Here is a 17,866-nt window from a genome sequence, read left to right as displayed (position 1 = left end):
TGAATTCTCTTTCAGGTAGACTGCCTATTTCCTCTTCATTTGTTTGGTCTGGTTGATTTTTACCTTGCTCCTTCATCTGCTGTGTTCTTCTCTGTCTTCTCATTTTGCTTAACTTACTGTGTTTGGAGTCTCCTTTTCACAGGCTGCAGGTTCGTAGTTCCCATTGTTTTTGGTGTCTGCCCCCACTGGCTAAGGCTGGTTCAGTGGGTTGTGTAGGCTTCCTGGTGGAGGGGACTAGTGCCTGTGTTCTGGTGGATGAGGCTGGATCTTATCTTTCTGGTGGGCAGGTCCACATCTGGTGGTGTATTCTGGGGTGTCTGTGACCTTATTATGATTTTAGGCAGCCTCTCTGCTAATGGGTGGGGTTGTGTTCCTGTCTTGCTAGTTGCTTGGCATAGGGTGTCCAGCACTGGAGCTTGCTGGTCATTGAGTGGAGGTGGGTCTTGGCGTTGAGATGGAGACTCTCTGGGAGATTTTCGGAGTTTGATATTACGTGGAGCTGGGAGGTCACTTGCAGACCAATGTCCTGTACTCGGCTCTCCCACCTCAGAGGCACAGGCCTGATGCCAGGCCAGAGCACCAAGACCCTGTCATCCATACGGAAAAAGAGAAATATATATATATATATCATTGCTCCCAAAGTCCACCGCCTCAATTTGGGATGATTCGTTGTCTATTCAGGTATTCCACAGATGCAGGGTACATCAAGTTGATTGTGGAGATTTAATCCACTGCTCCTGAGGCTGCTGGGAAAGATTTCCCTTTCTCTTCTTTGTTCGCACAGCTCCCGGGGTTCAGCTTTGGATTTGGCCCCGCCTCTGCGTGTAGGTCGACGGAGGGTGTCTGTTCCCGCTCAGACAGGACGGGGTTAAAGGAGCAGCTGCTCTGGGGGCTCTGGCTCACTCAGGCCGGGGGGAGGGAGGGGTACGGAGTGCAGGGCGAGCCTGCGGCGGCAGAAGCCGGCATGACGTTGCACCAGCCTGAGGCGCGCCGTGCGCTCTCCCGGGGAAGTTGTCCCTGGATCACGGGACCCTGGCAGTGGCGGGCGGCACAGGCTCCCGGGAGGGGCGGTGTGGAGAGTGACCTGTGCTCGCACACGGGCTTCTTGGTGGCGGCAGCAGCGGCCTTAGCGTCTCATGCCCGTCCCTGGGATCCGCGCTGATAGCCGCGGCTCGCGCCCGTCTCTGGAGCTTGTTTAGGCGGTGCTCTGAATTCCCTCTCCTCACGCACCAGGAAGCAAAGAGGCAAGAAAAAGTCTCTTGCCTCTTCGGCAGCTCCAGACCTTTTCCCAGACTCCCTCCCGGCTAGCCGTGGCGCACTAACCCCTTCAGGCTGTGTTCACACAGCCAACCCCAGTCCTCTCCCTACGCTCCGACCGAAGCCCGAGCCTCAGCTCCTAGCCCCGCCCGCCCAGCGGGTGAGCAGACAAGCCTCTCGGGCTGGTGAGTGCCGGTCGGCACCGATCCTCTGTGCGGAATCTCTCCGCTTTGCCCTCCGCACCCCTGTTGCTGCACTCTCCTCCGTGGCTCCAAAGCTTCCCCGCCCTCCACCACCCCCACCGCCGTCTCCACCGCGAAAGGCCTTCCTAGTGTGTGGAAACCTTTCCTCCTTCGCAGCTCCCTCCCACTGGTGCAGGTCCCGCCCTATTCTTTTGTCTCAGTTTTCTTTTTTCTTTTGCCCTACCCAGATACGTGGGGAGTTTCTTGCCTTTTGGGAGGTCTGAGGTCTTCTGCCAGCGTTCAGTAGGTGTTCTGCAGGGGTTGTTCCACATGTAGATGTATTTCTGATGTATTTGTGGGGAGGAAGGCGATCTCCACGTCTTACTCTTCCGCCATCTTGACGCTCTTCTCCCACGTGACTTTATTATTCCGAAGATTTTCAAAACATTTGAGGCCTTCCCTGGTGGCGCAGTGGTTGAGAGTCTGCCTTCCGAAGCAGGAAACACAGGTTTGTGCCCCCGTCCGGGAAAATCCCACATGCTGCAGAGTGGCTAAGCCCGTGAGCCATGGCCGCTGAGCCTGCGCTCCGCCACGGGAGAGGCCACAGCAGTAAAAGGCCCGCGTACCGCAAAAAAAAAAAAAAAAAAAAAGACATTTGAAAGCTGCTTAAACTCTCTTATTCTTCTCAGCTCCTGCCTGGCCCAGCCAAGATGGCAGCCAGTTTCCAAAACGGTTATGTCAAGGATTGAAATGAGGGGGGATTATCTCTTTCTACTGACACTAATGTATCCATCCTATGGAAGACGATAAATAGAAAGGGATAACCTATATTTTAATCAAGGGTGCTGTTCTCCATAGTAGAAATATGCATGAAATTTCCCCCAAATTTTATTTCATATGCCATCATTTCTCAACACTGATTTCTGTTCATAAATCAGCTTCACGGGGAAATGTCCATTTGCCTAGTAGCCCAAAAAGAAGCCATTTACACATTCTGCTGTAGCCCCAAGTAAGGTCAGTTCCACTGAGGCATATTGTAAAATTAAAAAAACATTTAAAAGGCGTTGAAAAAAAGTTCATAATCAGAGGAGATCATATGTACATTCACAGAGGAGATGTAGATGTTACACTGAGATTTGTCAATTTGTCAAGGAAAATAACTCAGGGCCAGAAGGAAGAAATTCTTATCTGCTAAGGCTGACCAAAGTAAGGGGAAGCAGCCCAGCCCACCTCTGCCAACAATGCTTTGCCCACAGCAATTAAAAACTCTGGGTGGAATACTGAAAACATCTTTTTTTAAGACGTTTATGGGCTCACCAAGAAAATTAAGAATCCTCAAAACCCAAAAATCAAGAGAAAGTGGAAACACAGAGAAGTAGAGCCCCAAAGTTGACATTTACTCTGAGGGCATTTGCCCAACTCCAGAGTCCTTGAACTTCATTTTCTGACCTTAAAGGTCATAAGGGTCAATATAAATTCAAATGTCCTATAGGAGATCCCCTCCCTCCATAAAGTGGAACCACAAAAAGCCACACTCATAATGTCAGGGTGAACAAGAAATCAGCCAGCCACAGCCAAAGGAGGCAGCAAATAGAATTGCCTGCCCGGCCCTAAATGTTGTCACTAGATAGAGGGGGAAAAAAATCTCCCTCGAGAACTCTTAACACAAGCTGATTCTTTCGAAAGTTTATAGCCCAAACACATAATACCTTGGACTGAGAAACCTTAAATAAATACTTCAGGATAAAACTGTCCCACATTGATAATGCCCCAGACATTTGGCAGAAGCAAATGAAAATCCTAAAAGAACCCACCTTCAACGTAGGCCTCAAAAATTCCCATGGGTAAAGGGGCTTCCCTGGTGGCGCAGTGGTTGAGAGTCCGCCTGCCGATGCAGGGGAAACGGGTTCGTGCCCCAGTCTGGGAGGATCCCACATGCCGCGGAGCGGCTGGGCCTGTGAGCCATGGCCGCTGGGCCTGTGTGTCCGGAGCCTGTGCTCTGCAACGGGAGAGGCCACAACAGTGAGAGGCCCACATACCGCAAAAAAAAAAAAAATTCCCATGGGTAAAAATTACAAAGTCAGAGTCAAAAATCCCAAACCACGGGAAGGATTTAACTCACCGTGAAAGAGTCAGCAGAAACAGCAGGTGACATGAACTAACCTATAAACTTCAGATACTGGAAGAAACCTACAAGTATGTTTACTATGTTTAAGAAATAAAAGGGAGGGTTTCCCTGGTGGTGCAGTGGTTGAGAGTCCGCCTGTCGATGCAGGGGACACGGGTTCGTGCCCCGGTCCGGGAAGATCCCACATGCCGCAGAGCGGTTAGGCCCATGAGCCGTGGCCACTGAGCCTGCGCGTCCGAAGCCTGTGCTCCGCAACGGGAGAGGCCACAACAGTGAGAGGCCCGCGTACCGCAAAAAAAAAAAAGAAATAAAAGGGGAGACTGAAACTGTGACTAAGAAGAAAAAGACTTTAGTGGTCACAGGAAGAGCCGGGGTCTCCTGAGAGACGGAGGGAAAACAGGCACCGGAAAGGGCAGAGCCACCTTGCCCGCCACCGTCACCGTTGGGTCCCCGCATCCCCCAGGCTCTGAGTTGCTGCCATCCCCACCCCCAGGGAGCTGCAGTACCGGGGTCAGATTTAGCACGTCCTCCACTGCGGCTTCCGAAGGATGACCACACCCGCACTGGCTCCCTGACGATGCTCTTCTCACAGGCGCACTACAGCCTGAGAGATGAATTTCTTCTGCTGACAGAAAAGTGTTTTCTGGAAGGATTTTTGGGATGAGCTGTGGTTGATCAAGGGCTCCACAAATGCTAAGGAGCTGTCTTCCAAGGGAGTGAAAATCTGGGATGCCTACGGGTCCCGAGACTTCTTGGACAGCCTGGTACTCTCCACCAGAGAAGAAGGGGATTTAGGCCTAGTTTATAGCTTTCAGTGGAGGCTTTTGGTGGCCGAATACAAAAATGTGGATTTAAATTTATTCAGGCCAAGGAGTAGACCAACTGCAAAAGGTGATTGACACAATCAAAACCAACCCTGAAGACAGAAGAATCATTCTATGTGCTTGGAATCAAAAGATCTTCCTCTCATACCCCACCACCCTGCCCCTGTGCCATGCCCTTTCACACTTCTACATGGTGAACCATGACTGTCCTGCAGCTGTACCAGAGGTCAGGAGACAGGGGCCTGGGTGTGCCCTTCAACATCACCAGCTATGCCCTGCTCACCTACATGATCGCACACATCACAGGCCTGAAGCCAGGTGACTCTGTACACACTTTGGGAGATGCACATATTTACCTGGATCACATTGAGCTGCTGAAAATGCAGCTTCAGGGAGAATCAAGGCCTTTCCCAAAGCTCAAAATCCTTGGAAAAGTTGAGAAAATTTATGACTTCAAGGCTGAAGACTTTCAGATTGAAGGCTACAGTCCCCATCCCACTATTAAAATGGAAATGGCTGTTTAGAGTGCTATTTTTTTTTATTGAGGTATGGTTGATTTGCAGTGTTTGAGGTGTACAGCAGGGTGATTTGGTTGTGTATACTTTTTCAGATTCTTTTCCATTGGAGGTTGTTGCAGGATGTTGAATATGGTTCCCTATGCTGTGCAGTGAGCCCTTGTTGTTTATCTATGTTGCATATAGTAGTTTGTATCTGTTGGTCCCAAATTCCTAATTTATCCTTCCCCCACTTTTCTCCTTTGGTAACCATAAATTTGTTTTCTATGTCTGTGAGTCTATTTCTGGTTTGGTTTTTTGTTTTGTTTTGTTTTTTGTTTTTGTTTTTGTTTTTTGGCTGTGTTGGGTCTTCGTTGCTGCACGCGGGCTTTCTCTAGTTGCAGCGAGCAGGAACTACTCTTCATTGCAGTGCGTGGGCTTCTCACTGCGGTGGCTTCTCTTGTTGTGGAGCACAGGCTCTAGACATACAGGCTCAGTAGTTGTGGCTCTCGAGCTCTAGAGAGTTGTTGTGGCGCACAGGGTTAGTTGCTCCGCGGCATGTGGAATCTTCATGGACCAGGGCTCGAACCCATGTCCCCTGCATTGGCAGGCAGATTCTTAACCACTGTGCCACCAGGGAAGTCCCCTCTGTTTGTAAATAAGTTCAGTTGTATCATTTTTTTAGATTCCACATATAAGTGATATCATATGGTACTTGTCTTTCTCTTTCTGACTTACTTCACTTTGTATGATAATCTCTAGTTGCATCCATGTTGCTGCAAATGGCATTATTTCATTCTTTTTTGTAGCTGAGTAATATTCCATTATATATATACCACACCTTCTTTACCCATTCATCTGTCAATGGACATCTAGGTTGCTTCCATGTCTTGGCCATTGTAAATAGTGCTGATATGAAAATGGGGTGCATGTATCTTTTTGAATTAGAGTTTTCATCTTTTCCAGATATACACCCAGGAGTGGGATTGCTGGATCATATGGTAACTCTATTCTTAGATTTTTTAAGGAACTTCCATACTGTTCTCCCTACTGGCTGCACCAATTTGCATTCCCACCAACAATGTAGGAGGATTGCCTTTTCTCCACACCCTCTCCAGCATTTATCCTTTGTAGACTTTTTGATGATGGCCGTTCTGACTAGTGTGAGGTAGTACCTCACTGTAGTTTTAATTTGCGTTTCTCTAGTAATTAGCGAAGTTAAGCATCTTTTCATGTGCCTGTTGGCCATCTGTATGTCTTCTTTGGAGAAGTGTCTATTTGGGCCTTCTGGCCATTTTTTGATTGGGTTTTTTATTTTTTAGAGTGCTTTTTTTTTAACATCTTTATTGGAGTATAACTGCTTTACAACATTGTGTTAGTTTCTTCTGTATAACAAAGTGAATCAGCTATATGTATACATATATCCCCATATCCCCTCCCTCTTGTGTCTCCCTCCCACCTTTCCTATCCCACCCCTCTAGGTGGTCACAAAGCACCGAGCTGATCTTCCTGTGCCATTCAGCTGCTTCCGACTAGCTATCTATTTTACATTTGGTAGTGTGTATATGTCAATGCTATTTTAGAGTGCTTTTAAAGGAGTTGTTTGAAGGATATTTACACCGAGGTAAAAGTTTACTTTGCTCTAAAGGAAGGAGGAACTAGGTCAAAACCTGTTGGTGACCTATCAGTTGTTATTGATTAACCTTTAAGGATGTTGCCACTGGCACATAGAACTGTGCTGGTTCTCTTAGTAATAAAAGGCCTCGAGTTTGGTTAATTCACTGAGGATGTATGAAAATGTCGAGATTGTGAATAAAGTCAGGAAAGAGAAAATTTATATATCTTAACAAAAACATGTACATGCATTTCAATACCATACTGAGACTTCCCAATTCATAATGTTTTTATGATGATGGCCAGTGACTTTCAAGAGTTATCTATAACTATTCCCCCAGATTTGAGCAAGCCAAATAACACCATCGGTCATGATAATGCCTAGTGTGGTTATGAACATTTAAAGTTATATTTGTTGGGCTTCCCTGGTGGCGCAGTGGTTGAGAGTCTGCCTGACGATGCAGGGGACATGGGTTCGTGCCCCGGTCTGGGAAGATCCCACATGCCATGGAGTGGCTGGGCCCGTGAGCCATGGCCGCTGAGCCTGCACGTCCAGAGCCTGTGCTCTGCAATGGGAGAGGCCACAAGAGCGAGAGGCCTGCGTACCGCAAAAAAAAAAAAAAAAAAAAAAAATGAGGTTAAAGTTATATTTGTTTTATATCTTGCTATAATAAAAGTGTTCTGCATTCAAAAAAAAAGGGAAGAAAAAGACTTTAGAAAAAATTTTAATAGAATCCTTAGAAATTTAAAATATCATAATTTAAAACTCAGTGAACAAGTTTACTATATGACTAGACCCACTGAAAAGAGAATTCATGAAATGGACTATAATGCTGAAGAAATTAGTGAGAATGTAGAACAGAGAGACAAAGAAATTGAAAATATGAAACAGCTGTTAAAAAAACAAAGAGGATAAAGTGAGATACAGTGGGAGATCTAAGCCAGTGAAGTAAGGCAAGAAAAAGAAATAAATTTAAGTACTAGAAAGGAAGAAACATAACTTTATTTGCGTATGATATATTATCTATATAGAAACCTCTCAAAAAATATCAATAGATTTTTTGAATAAATAGTAGAGCTTAACATGGGATCTGAATGTAAAATCAGTTGTCCTTCTAAACCAACAACAGCAAAGAATTTAAAAGTGTACTTTTTGAAAAAGGTATCACTTACGGCATTTAAAAACGTGAATAGGACTTCCCTGGTTGTGCAGTGGCTAAGAATCCGCCTGCCAACACAGGGGACATGGGTTCGAGCCCTGACCTGGGAAGATCCCACATGCCACGGAGCAACTAAGCCCGTGAGCCACAACTACTGAAGCCCGCACACCTAGAGCCCATGCTCCGCAACAAGAGAAGCCACCGCAATGAGAAGCCCAAGCACCGCATCGAAGAGTAGCCCCTGCTCACTGTAACTAGAGAAAGCCTGCACATTGCAAGGAAGACCCAACACAGCCAAAAATAAATAAATAAATAAAAAATTTTTTAAATGTGACTAACCTAGGAATAAGTATACCAAAAGACCTTTATGAGAAAAAATTATAAACTTTATTAATAGACATTGAAAATACTTAAATAAATTGAGACCATGTTAATGTATAAAGAGAATCATTATTATAAAGGTGTCAGTTCTCCTCAAATTAATTTATAGATTCAAGTCAGTCAAAACTCTGGAGAGTCTTATGAGTCTTGACAAGCTGATTCTAAAATACATATGGAAGAGAAAACAGCCCATAAAGCCTCAGGTATGCCTGAAGAAGAACTGGGTGGGAGAAGTTGTTTTTTAAGTTACATATAAAGCTATATTAATTGATATATTGTGGCATTTGTGTTGGAATAGACAAATATACCACTAGAACAGGATAGAAACCCAGAAAAAAACCCATGTGTTTGGAATGTGATTTATAGCAGAGATGCGGAAGCACAGGGCAGTGTGAGAAAGCTGGTCTTCTGTTGGATTATGCCGCCACAATTAGTTATCCATGTTTAAAAAGGGGGTGAGGAATCTTACCACACCCACAAAACTCAATTCTACATGGATTAAAAAGTTAAATGTAAAAGGCAAAACCATAAAATATTTAGGTGAAAGTCTCAAAGATTATCTTTATGACTTTAGGGTAGGGAAGGATTTCTTAAGTAAAGTACACATAAACCTCTATGCACACACATACACACACACCCACATCTAACCATAAAGATGGATACGTTTGAGTACATTAAAAAGAACTTCTGTTCACCAAAAGATACCGTTAAGAGAGTGAAAAGGCAAGGCACAGAGTAAGAAACTGACAAAATGACGAGGTGCTCAGATCTAGACTATACATAGAACTATTACAAATAAATAAGAAAAAGACAATCTCATAGAAAAATAGGCAAAGATATGAACAGAGGTTTCATGGAAGAGGAAGATAAGAACCTTCAACAAGCACAGGAAAAGATACCAGTCTCTTTAGTAATTAGAAAAATGCAAATTAGAGCCATAATATATGACTTTACTCCTGCTAGATTTGCAAAAATTTAAAGATTATGTTATCAAGTGTTGGCAAAGATGTGGGATAACAGAAACAGCTGGTAGGAGTGTATATTGGTAAAAAATCACTGTGGCATTACCTAGTTTGTCTGAAGGTATACACAACATAGGACCTGTCAACTTCATTCCTAGATAAACTTGAGAAACTCTTGCACATGGGCACCAAGTAACACATACGAGAATGTTCAGAGCACCACTGTTTGCTGAGGTATAAGCCAGAACTAACTCAAATGGGCATCAGCAGAGGAATGGATATATTATGCTATTTCATGTAATGGAATTCTGTGCTGCCATGAACTACAGCTACATGCAAAAAAATGGATGAACTTTAGAAACATGTTGGATATAAGAAGTCATCAGAGTATGCTTACCCTTATGATTCCATTTATATAAAAGTCAGAAACATGTAAACTAAATAGTATATTATCTGTGGACAGAGATTTATGTAGTAAAACCATAAAAAATGGACCTAGAGATTGTGATACTGAGTGAAATAAGTCTGTCACAGAAAGACAAATATCATATGATATCACTTACATGTGGAATCAAAAAAAGGGGGGGTACAAATGAACTTATTTACAAAACAGAAGTAGAATCACAGATGTAGAAAACAAACTTATGGTTACCAGGAGATAAGGGTGGGGAGGGATAAATTGGGAGATTGGGACTGACATATACACACTACTATATATAAAATAGATAACAAATAAGAACCTGCTGTATAGCACAGGGAGCTCTACTCAATACTCTGTAACGGCCTATATGGGAAAAGAATCTTAAAAAAAAAAAAAAGACTGGATATATGTATATGTATAACTGATTCACTTTGCTGTACACCTGAAACTAACACAACATTGTAAATCAACTACACTCCAATGAAACATTTTTTTAAAAAAGAATTTTATAGAATTTTTAAAAATAAAGAAAAACAAGGGAACGATAAACTCAAAGTTCAGGGTTGTGATCACTCTGAATGTGGAGAGAAGGGGGTGGAACGAAAGGGACACACAGGAGACCTCATGAGTAATGAGAAAGTACAAGTTTTTTAACTGGGTCATGAATTCCTGGGAATTTATTCTATTGTCATTCTTTGGCATTTAAACATATTTCATATATACTGTTTTATATCTCTGAAATATTTAATTTTAAAAATTTTAAAGAAGAAAAGGCAAATAAATGACAGAAAATATCTATCACGTGTAAAACAGAAAAAATTTAAAAACAAAATAAAATGATCCTCTACTAATTACTAAGAGAAAATGAAAACACAATAGAAAAACGAGCAAAGGATAAGAACATGCAGATCACACAATAAGAAATACAAATGGCCAATAATATACGAAAAGACATTTAACTTCACTAATCAGTGCAAATGAAACAGAACTATATTTCACCCATCAAACTGGAAGCATTTTTTAAAATGTGATAATAGCAGGATTAGTAAGGTATGAAGAATGAACTGACAAAGTCTTTTGGAGGGCAATCTGATATTATCTATCAAAATTTTAAATGTAAATACTCTTCTGCTCAGCAATTCTGTATCTAAGAACCTATCTGATAGAAATACACATACAACAGTGAGAGGCCCACGTACCACAAAAAAAAAAAAAAAAAAAAAAAAAAAAAAACTCATGCCATTGTTTGCTCAGCTGCTCCATGTTGTCACCAAGGATGCAGCATCTTTTCATCACTCTGCTCCTCCATCTTTGAGTGCCGATTGGATTATTGTTCTCAGCTCTTCACTCTCTTCCTCTGTAGTATAACCTTGCAGTGTGCTAGAAAGGGCTGATGTAGGACTTGGCCTTGCAACCTGGATCAGCCAATTGAATGTGGGTGGAAGTAACTCTGTGTGTGCTAGTTCTGAGCTAAGGTCTTAAGAGTTATCTCATGTTTCTACTCAGTCTCTTGCACTCCTGTGATCCATAATAAGAAGAACTACCTCAGAGAGCCAGTGATGCAAGAAAAATGAGGAAATGCATAGAACAGACCTGAATGTAACACACAGCTTGGAGCCACACCCAGCCGATCTCAGGTGAGCCCAGCAGAGCCAGAGATACCTCGCATACCTATGAGCAAGAAAACAAATGTTTATCCTTGTAATCCACTGAGATTTCAAGGTTGTTTGTTAGACAGAAAAATTAACTAATAAACTTGGCATGTTGACTTTCCATCCTTATGCCCGTGGCCTTGTGGTCTCAAGTTAGTTTCAAGCTGCAGAAATTGCAGTCGTCTTCAAAGCAGGAAGTTGGGGATGTGAGAAGAGTGGCCAGAGCAGAGAGTAACCTCCTTGTGATGCTTTTGTTTTTTGTTTTTGCGGTACGCGGGCCTGTCACTGTTGTGGCCTCTCCCGTTGCGGAGCACAGGCTCCGGACGCACAGGCTCAGCGGCCATGGCTCATGGGCCCAGCTGCTCCGAGGCATGAGGGATCTTCCCGGACCGGGGCACGAACCCGTGTCCCCTGCATCGGCAGGTGGACCCTCAACCACTGCGCCACCAAGGAAGCCCGATGCTTTTGTTTTTTATCAAGGAATAAAGAGATTTCCCAGAAGCCTCTCTGTCAACTTCCCCTTTCGTCTTATAGTCCAGACAGTGTCACATGGTCACTCTAGCTATTACAAAGGGTAGGAAGTAAATACCTGCCAAGGGGACCAAGACTGGCTGGAGAAAATGCCTACTTTCCCTGAGATCAAGAGATACCTGCCCTCTACATGGACAAATCAAGAGGTTACTGGCAAAGCATGTATAACTGTGTTGTCTACCACACATGTTCTGTAATACTGGGCAAAGATCAAGTAGAATAAGGTAGATTTATATGTAGTAACATGAAAAAAATTTTAAGATGATCATTCAAAACGAATAGCAAATGGCAAAACAATACATATAATATTCTCACTTGTTGAAAAAATAAGAAATTCAAGTTTGGGTACGTACGTATATACATAAATACACAGAAAAGGGTCTGTAAAATATACATCAAACTCTTTCATAGCAGTCACTGCTGAGGAAGAGGTGGTTTAGAAAGAGGCTGTGTTTAAAAGGACCTTCTCTAGTTGCTCTATGAACTTATTTCTGAATCGTTTGAATTCTTAAGAACACACAATAATTTATGGATTACTTCTTTAAAAATTTACTTTTCATAAAAAAATAAAAGCTGTATAAGTGAGAGAACTGAACACTGAAAGAGAATATGAGCTAGAAGAAGGTCTGTATTTTTTTTTTTTATTCAAAGGGAGAAAAAAAGATTTTTCTCTATAATCCAATCAATTTCTGGCTCCTAGGAAGAAAACAAAACCACTCAGACAAGATACTTTGCTTGGCCATTGCCATGCCTTTAAAACTGAAATCCCTTGTAAAGTCCTATTTCTCTTGTTAACAAGTTTCATTAAGAATGTTAGACTACACAGCATTGATCTCCACACACCTCAGCCTTCCTAACTGGGCAACTCAGAGGCCAGCTTATTTATTGTTTGAATTGTTTGTTGTAAATGCATTCTCTTATACTCACCCTTGCCGACACCCATGAGAGACCTAGGCACTTTTGTATAAATTCAATCTGCCTCAAATGCAATCATTCTTTATTTTAAAAACCATGTGTATAAAATCAAAGATGTTACCAAATCTAAAGATCACTGGAAAAATAGACAGTATAGTTCAGAAAATAGCTTTTATAGAATGTATTTCTATATTCTGAGCATTCTTTACAATGTAAGAAAATTTTCTATATGAAATAAATGAGAAAGAGTAGGGAACTTGTTTCTTTTATAAAAGTCCTTAAAATAATTCTTACAGAAACTTCTTTATTTTGTAAAAATAATTATAAACGTGAAACTATAAAATACTTTTCATTTCAATTCCATTTATTAAGAGATGAACTAGGAACGAAACTGGAAGCTGGGTTCCAAAAAGATGAGTAAGTTGCACTTCCTCCCCACAAAAAGCTTGTAATTTGCTAAGAAATACAGAAGTAAAAATAGATGAATTTAATCAAATGGATAACCAGCTTTAAAAGGGTGGAAATGTAATGAGACAGAAAACTGTATTTTCCAGAACTCCTCTCAAGGTTAATATGTAAGGTTGGAAGACAGACTTGGGAGAGTAAGGGGGTTAGGGAAAGAAGGAGATGAGAACTGGAGCAAGCAACTTGACTGCGGGCAGGCAGTGAGTTGCTAACCACCCCCTAACCCGCGCTGCGGTCTCCTTCAGTGGTGTGTGTGATTGAAGATGTTGTCCCCTGGTGGTCCTGCCTTTTTGCTCTCCTCTCTGTGCAGCTCAGCCTCTCCTCCAAACTATGGGAACAAAGCATCAGGAGAGAGAGTTGTCGTAGAAGCACTTTGGTTTATTTATTTTTTTCTGAAGTATAATTGATTGACAATGTTGTGTTAGTTTCTGCTGTACAGCAAAGTGATTCAGTTATACATACATATACATTCTTTTTTTATATTCTGTTCCATTATGGTTTATCACAGGATATTGAATATGGTTCCCTGTGCTATACAGTAGGACCTTGTTGTTTATCCATCTTATATATAATAGTTTGCATCTGCTAACCCCAAACTCCCAATCCATCCCTCCCCCAACCCCCTCCCCCTTGGCAACCACAAGTCTGTTCTTCATGTCTGTGAGTCTGTTTCAGTTTCATAAATAAGTTCATTTGTGTCATATTTTAGATTCTACATATAAGTGATATCATATGATATTTGTCTTTCTCTTTCTGACTTACCTCCCTTGGTATGATAATCTCTAGTGCCATCCATGTTGCTGCAAATAGCACGATTTTGTTCTTTTTTATGGCTGTATTCTATTGTGTGTGTGTGTGTGTGTGTGTGCATGTGTGTGTGTGTGTGTATATATATATATATATATATATATATATATATATATATATATATATCTCACATTTTCTTTACCCATTCATCTGTTGATGGACATTTAGGTTGTTTCCATGTCTTAGCTATTGTGAATAGTGCTGCTATGAACATAGGGGTGCAGGTATCTTTTTTAATTATAGTTTTGTCCAGATATATGCCCAGGAGTAGGATTATTGGATCATATGGCAACTCTATTTTTAGTTTTTCTGGGAACCTCCCTACTGTTTTCCATAGTGGCTTCATCAATTTGCATTCCACCCAAAGAGAAAAGGGTTCCCTTTTCTCCACACCCTCTCCAGCATTTGTTATTTGTAGACTTTTTAATTATGGCCATTCTGACCGGTGTGAGGTAATATCTCATTGTAGTTTTGATTTGCATTTCTCTAACAATTAGTGATATTGAGCATCTTTTTGTGTGCTTGTTGTCCATCTGCATGTCTTCTTTGGAGAAATGTTTATTTAGTTCTTCTGCCCATTTTTCGATTGGGTTGTTTTTTTGAGCTGTTTGTATATTTTGGAAATTAAACCCTTGTTGGTCACATAGTTTACAAATATTTTCTCCCATTCTGTATGTAGGTTGTCTTTTCATTTTGTTTATGGTGTCTTTTGCTGAGAAGCACTTTTATTTTAATCATTACGGCAAAGGAACTGCAAACTAAGTGAGTTTCTTGTTAAGGCTAGAAACACACTGAAGTCCATAATATGTAGACAAAATACTTTTTAAAAGCATTAAGTTAAATTTGTGAATTTCCACTATACTATCTCTTCCCTGTGGGGCTGGCACTTCTCTACTGAGCTCCAGACCTACATCCATCATCACCAGAGTTAATCTCCTCATCTTCGCCCAGCAAATCTGCCTTCCTTATCTTAGCAAATAAAACACCATCAGCCACTTTACCCTCACCAGAAACAGGGGAGTCAGCCTTCACTTCTGTACAGTGAGTCCCCGTTTGACCAATTCTACCTACTAAGCATCTTTCAAATGCAACTCTGCAAACTCCACGGTCCCTGTTGCTGCCTTTGTTCAGATCCTTAGCAATAGCACTCTGTGGTGTCTCTGCTCCAGTCTCATCAGCCTCTAGCTGTTCATCTTTCTACTACTTCTGAATGCCCTTTCTAAAATGGCCATTTGATTATGTTATATTAAAATTCTTCTGTGCTATTATCTGCCAACACAAAGTTCAAACCCTTTAACACGGTGAACAAAGTGTGTGCTGATCTGTTTCTGCCAGGATTTTTGGTCTCATGTCCTGTCACTCTCTACACACAAATCCTATCCTAGACACGTATTCTAACTCTGAGAACCACGTGCACCTTTGCTGGGTCAAATGCTGTAGTGAGGCGCAGAGATACAAGAGTGAACCAGAGGGCATGGCCCAGTCCTCACAGAACTTAAAGTGCCCTTGCAGGAGCCTGAAAAAAGCACGCTCTCCTTGGCCTCTGTACCTCCACACCTGCTTCCTCATCTGTCCTGGGTCATTGGCTGACCCAGGCAATGGCTATGAGTGAGCTTGAGGGAATCACTTCACCCCTCCAGGCCTCAGTCCTTCATCTGTAACATGACTAGGTAGCCCACGTGATCTCTAAAATTTCTCCCAACTCTTGCAAGTTATAAATCTGAAGAATACTTTTAAATTGCCAAAGTAGAGAAGAAAGAGTCCTCAGAAATGTCCCAACAATTAGTGATGCTTAAACTATTGTAAGCAGCACTGTGAACATGTCAAAATTGCCAAGTTTTCTTTTGCCATCACGAAAGGATCCAGATTCCAAGCAAGATATGCCCTCCGCTGACTATTAAACTCCAACACCTAATTAAGGTGTAGCTTTATTTAACTAAAGTCCTTTGTAAATTAGAAAGCACTAAAAAACATTTCTGTCATTCCTGTTAATTGTGTGCTGTTTTTCCATGAAGTCATTATATAAGTGCATTCCCTGAATTTCAAGGGAAAGGAAGGTGATCTCACCTCTGAAAAGCTGTTTCTTTTGCCTCTAATGGAAAGAAAGTGAGCCTTTGGCATTTTTTTCCTGGACACCAAAATCCAAATTTATACTGTTGAATTACAAATAAATCTCCTGGAACAGGATCAGACAGTGCCAATGCTATCTTCAGCCCAAAATAAAGCTAGCTTTGATGTATTTTTAACCTAGGTTCATAAATTAACTTTCAGAGAAAAACCTGTATTTTGAGCTGAAACAAAACTGTGAAACTCATATATAATTAACCAAATCATGAACAGTTTTGATTTTCATTCTTTCACTAGACTTTTAAAGGAAAAATATTCTTATCAGAGCACATTTAAAAGTGTATTATTGGGCTTCCCTGGTGGCGCAGTGGTTGAGAGTCCGCCTGCGGATGCAGGGGATGCAGGTTCGTGCCCCGGTCCGGGAAGATCCCTTGTGCCGAGGAGCGGCTGGGCCCGTGAGCCATGGCCGCTGAGCCTGCGCGTCCGGAGCCTGTGCTCCGCAATGGGAGAGGCCACAACAGTGAGAGGCCCACGTACTGAAAAAAAAAAAAAAGTGTATTATTATTGTGGTGGTGTCAATATCCCAGTTTTGATATTGAACTAGGTTTATATATTACTTAAATAGCTAAGGGAAGTTGGATAAAGGATACATGTGACTCTCTATACTATTTTTGCAACTTTCTGTTTATAATTATTTCAAAATAAAACTCAGGTCCACCTAATGAATTAATGAATCTAGTCAGGGATCCCCAATGGCTGCTAACATCACAAAAAGACAGATGATTGGATATCATACTCGTCCTGGTGGAAGCATAAGTCCATCCATGAATGAGTTTTGCCAAAAGGCAGCTGTGAATGTGATCAAACCTCCATCCAACAACCAATTTATAGGAAAATAAAGAGCAGAGGAATAGGCTGAGATATATCACAGGGGTGCAATCAGCAAGATCCAGACAATGGAAGATCTTCAGAACAAATGATTCCATTTCTTCAACAAATAGATTGCAAAGAGAGACACAGACAGAGGGATGGGGGGAATCTGTGGATAAAAAGAGCCTTAAAGACACATCAACCAATCGCAATGCATGGACCTTATCTAGATCCTGATTTGAACAAACTGTAAGACTAAAAATCCTATGGGATTTAAGAGATAATTGGGCTTTAACACTCATGGGATATCTTATGATTTTTTTTAATGTTAACTCTAAAATAAATAAAAGTCCAAATTTTATATGTATAATACTTTTATTGAAGTATATTAATGGCATCTTCCTAAGTGTTTAAATTAAGTGTTTTTGTACAGAAGGCACAGTCCCTGAATTGTGGTAATTAGACACAATAATGAACAAAAGCCCTGGCCTGCAGGGAGCACCTGGTCACCATAAGGAAAAGAAAACAGGAAGGCTGAGAATTAGACACCGGCTTAAAATTGTCCTCCTCTTCCAGTGAGATTCCACAGCTCCCCAGTTGAAATATGAAACACTTGGCAAAGCTAAATACTAGATCGGTTTCTTTCATCAGCCTGGGTGGTTCCAGGTATGCAGGAGTGAAGAATGTCCAAATAGAAAACACTCTGCTCCATTAGCCTGAGATATGGTTGAAGAGAAACTTCGATTACCACTCCTGTTCTTAAGTGTTTATTATCTGGACAAATTACAACTTCCCCCTAAGTCTCCTGTGGTTTTTCTCAGCAAAAAAGGTGAGTGTTTTTAGGCAAGTGCTGACTAAATTTTAATTTTAGAAGTCTCAGTGTTTTAAGTATGTTTTCACCTTTCTTCAGGAATTTTTCAGCAAAACTTCGTTGACATCTACCTCTTTCAGAAACATTTTTCTGTGTGATATTCACTGTTCTTTGGGAATTTGAGAGTAGAAATCAAAGTTTACTAAGCGTAGTTCTCAGGAAATAGCTGAGATTTTATAAACACATCAAGCCTTCCCAAGGACAGACTGAACCGGGGTGATTTCCCTAATCCTTCCTTTTAAGGGGGCTGCTCAGCCGTGAAAAA

General features: G+C 41.6%; 1 pseudogene across 1 annotated transcript in view; it reads left to right on the top strand.

The window, feature by feature from the left end:
- LOC309811961 (thymidylate synthase-like) overlaps positions 1–4,915 on the top strand; it is a 48,899-nt pseudogene extending 43,984 nt beyond the window's left edge. Inside the window, exon 2 of the transcript in view lies at positions 3,930–4,915. The product of the transcript in view is annotated as a thymidylate synthase-like (transcript). The remainder of the gene's footprint in view (positions 1–3,929) is intronic.
- The last annotated feature ends 12,951 nt before the right edge of the window (positions 4,916–17,866 follow it).

Source organism: Mesoplodon mirus (assembly GCF_964341445.2).
Source record: "Mesoplodon mirus genome assembly, chromosome: 11".
Classification (NCBI taxonomy): domain Eukaryota; kingdom Metazoa; phylum Chordata; class Mammalia; order Artiodactyla; family Ziphiidae; genus Mesoplodon; species Mesoplodon mirus.
This window is presented reverse-complemented; position numbering and strand designations above follow the sequence as displayed.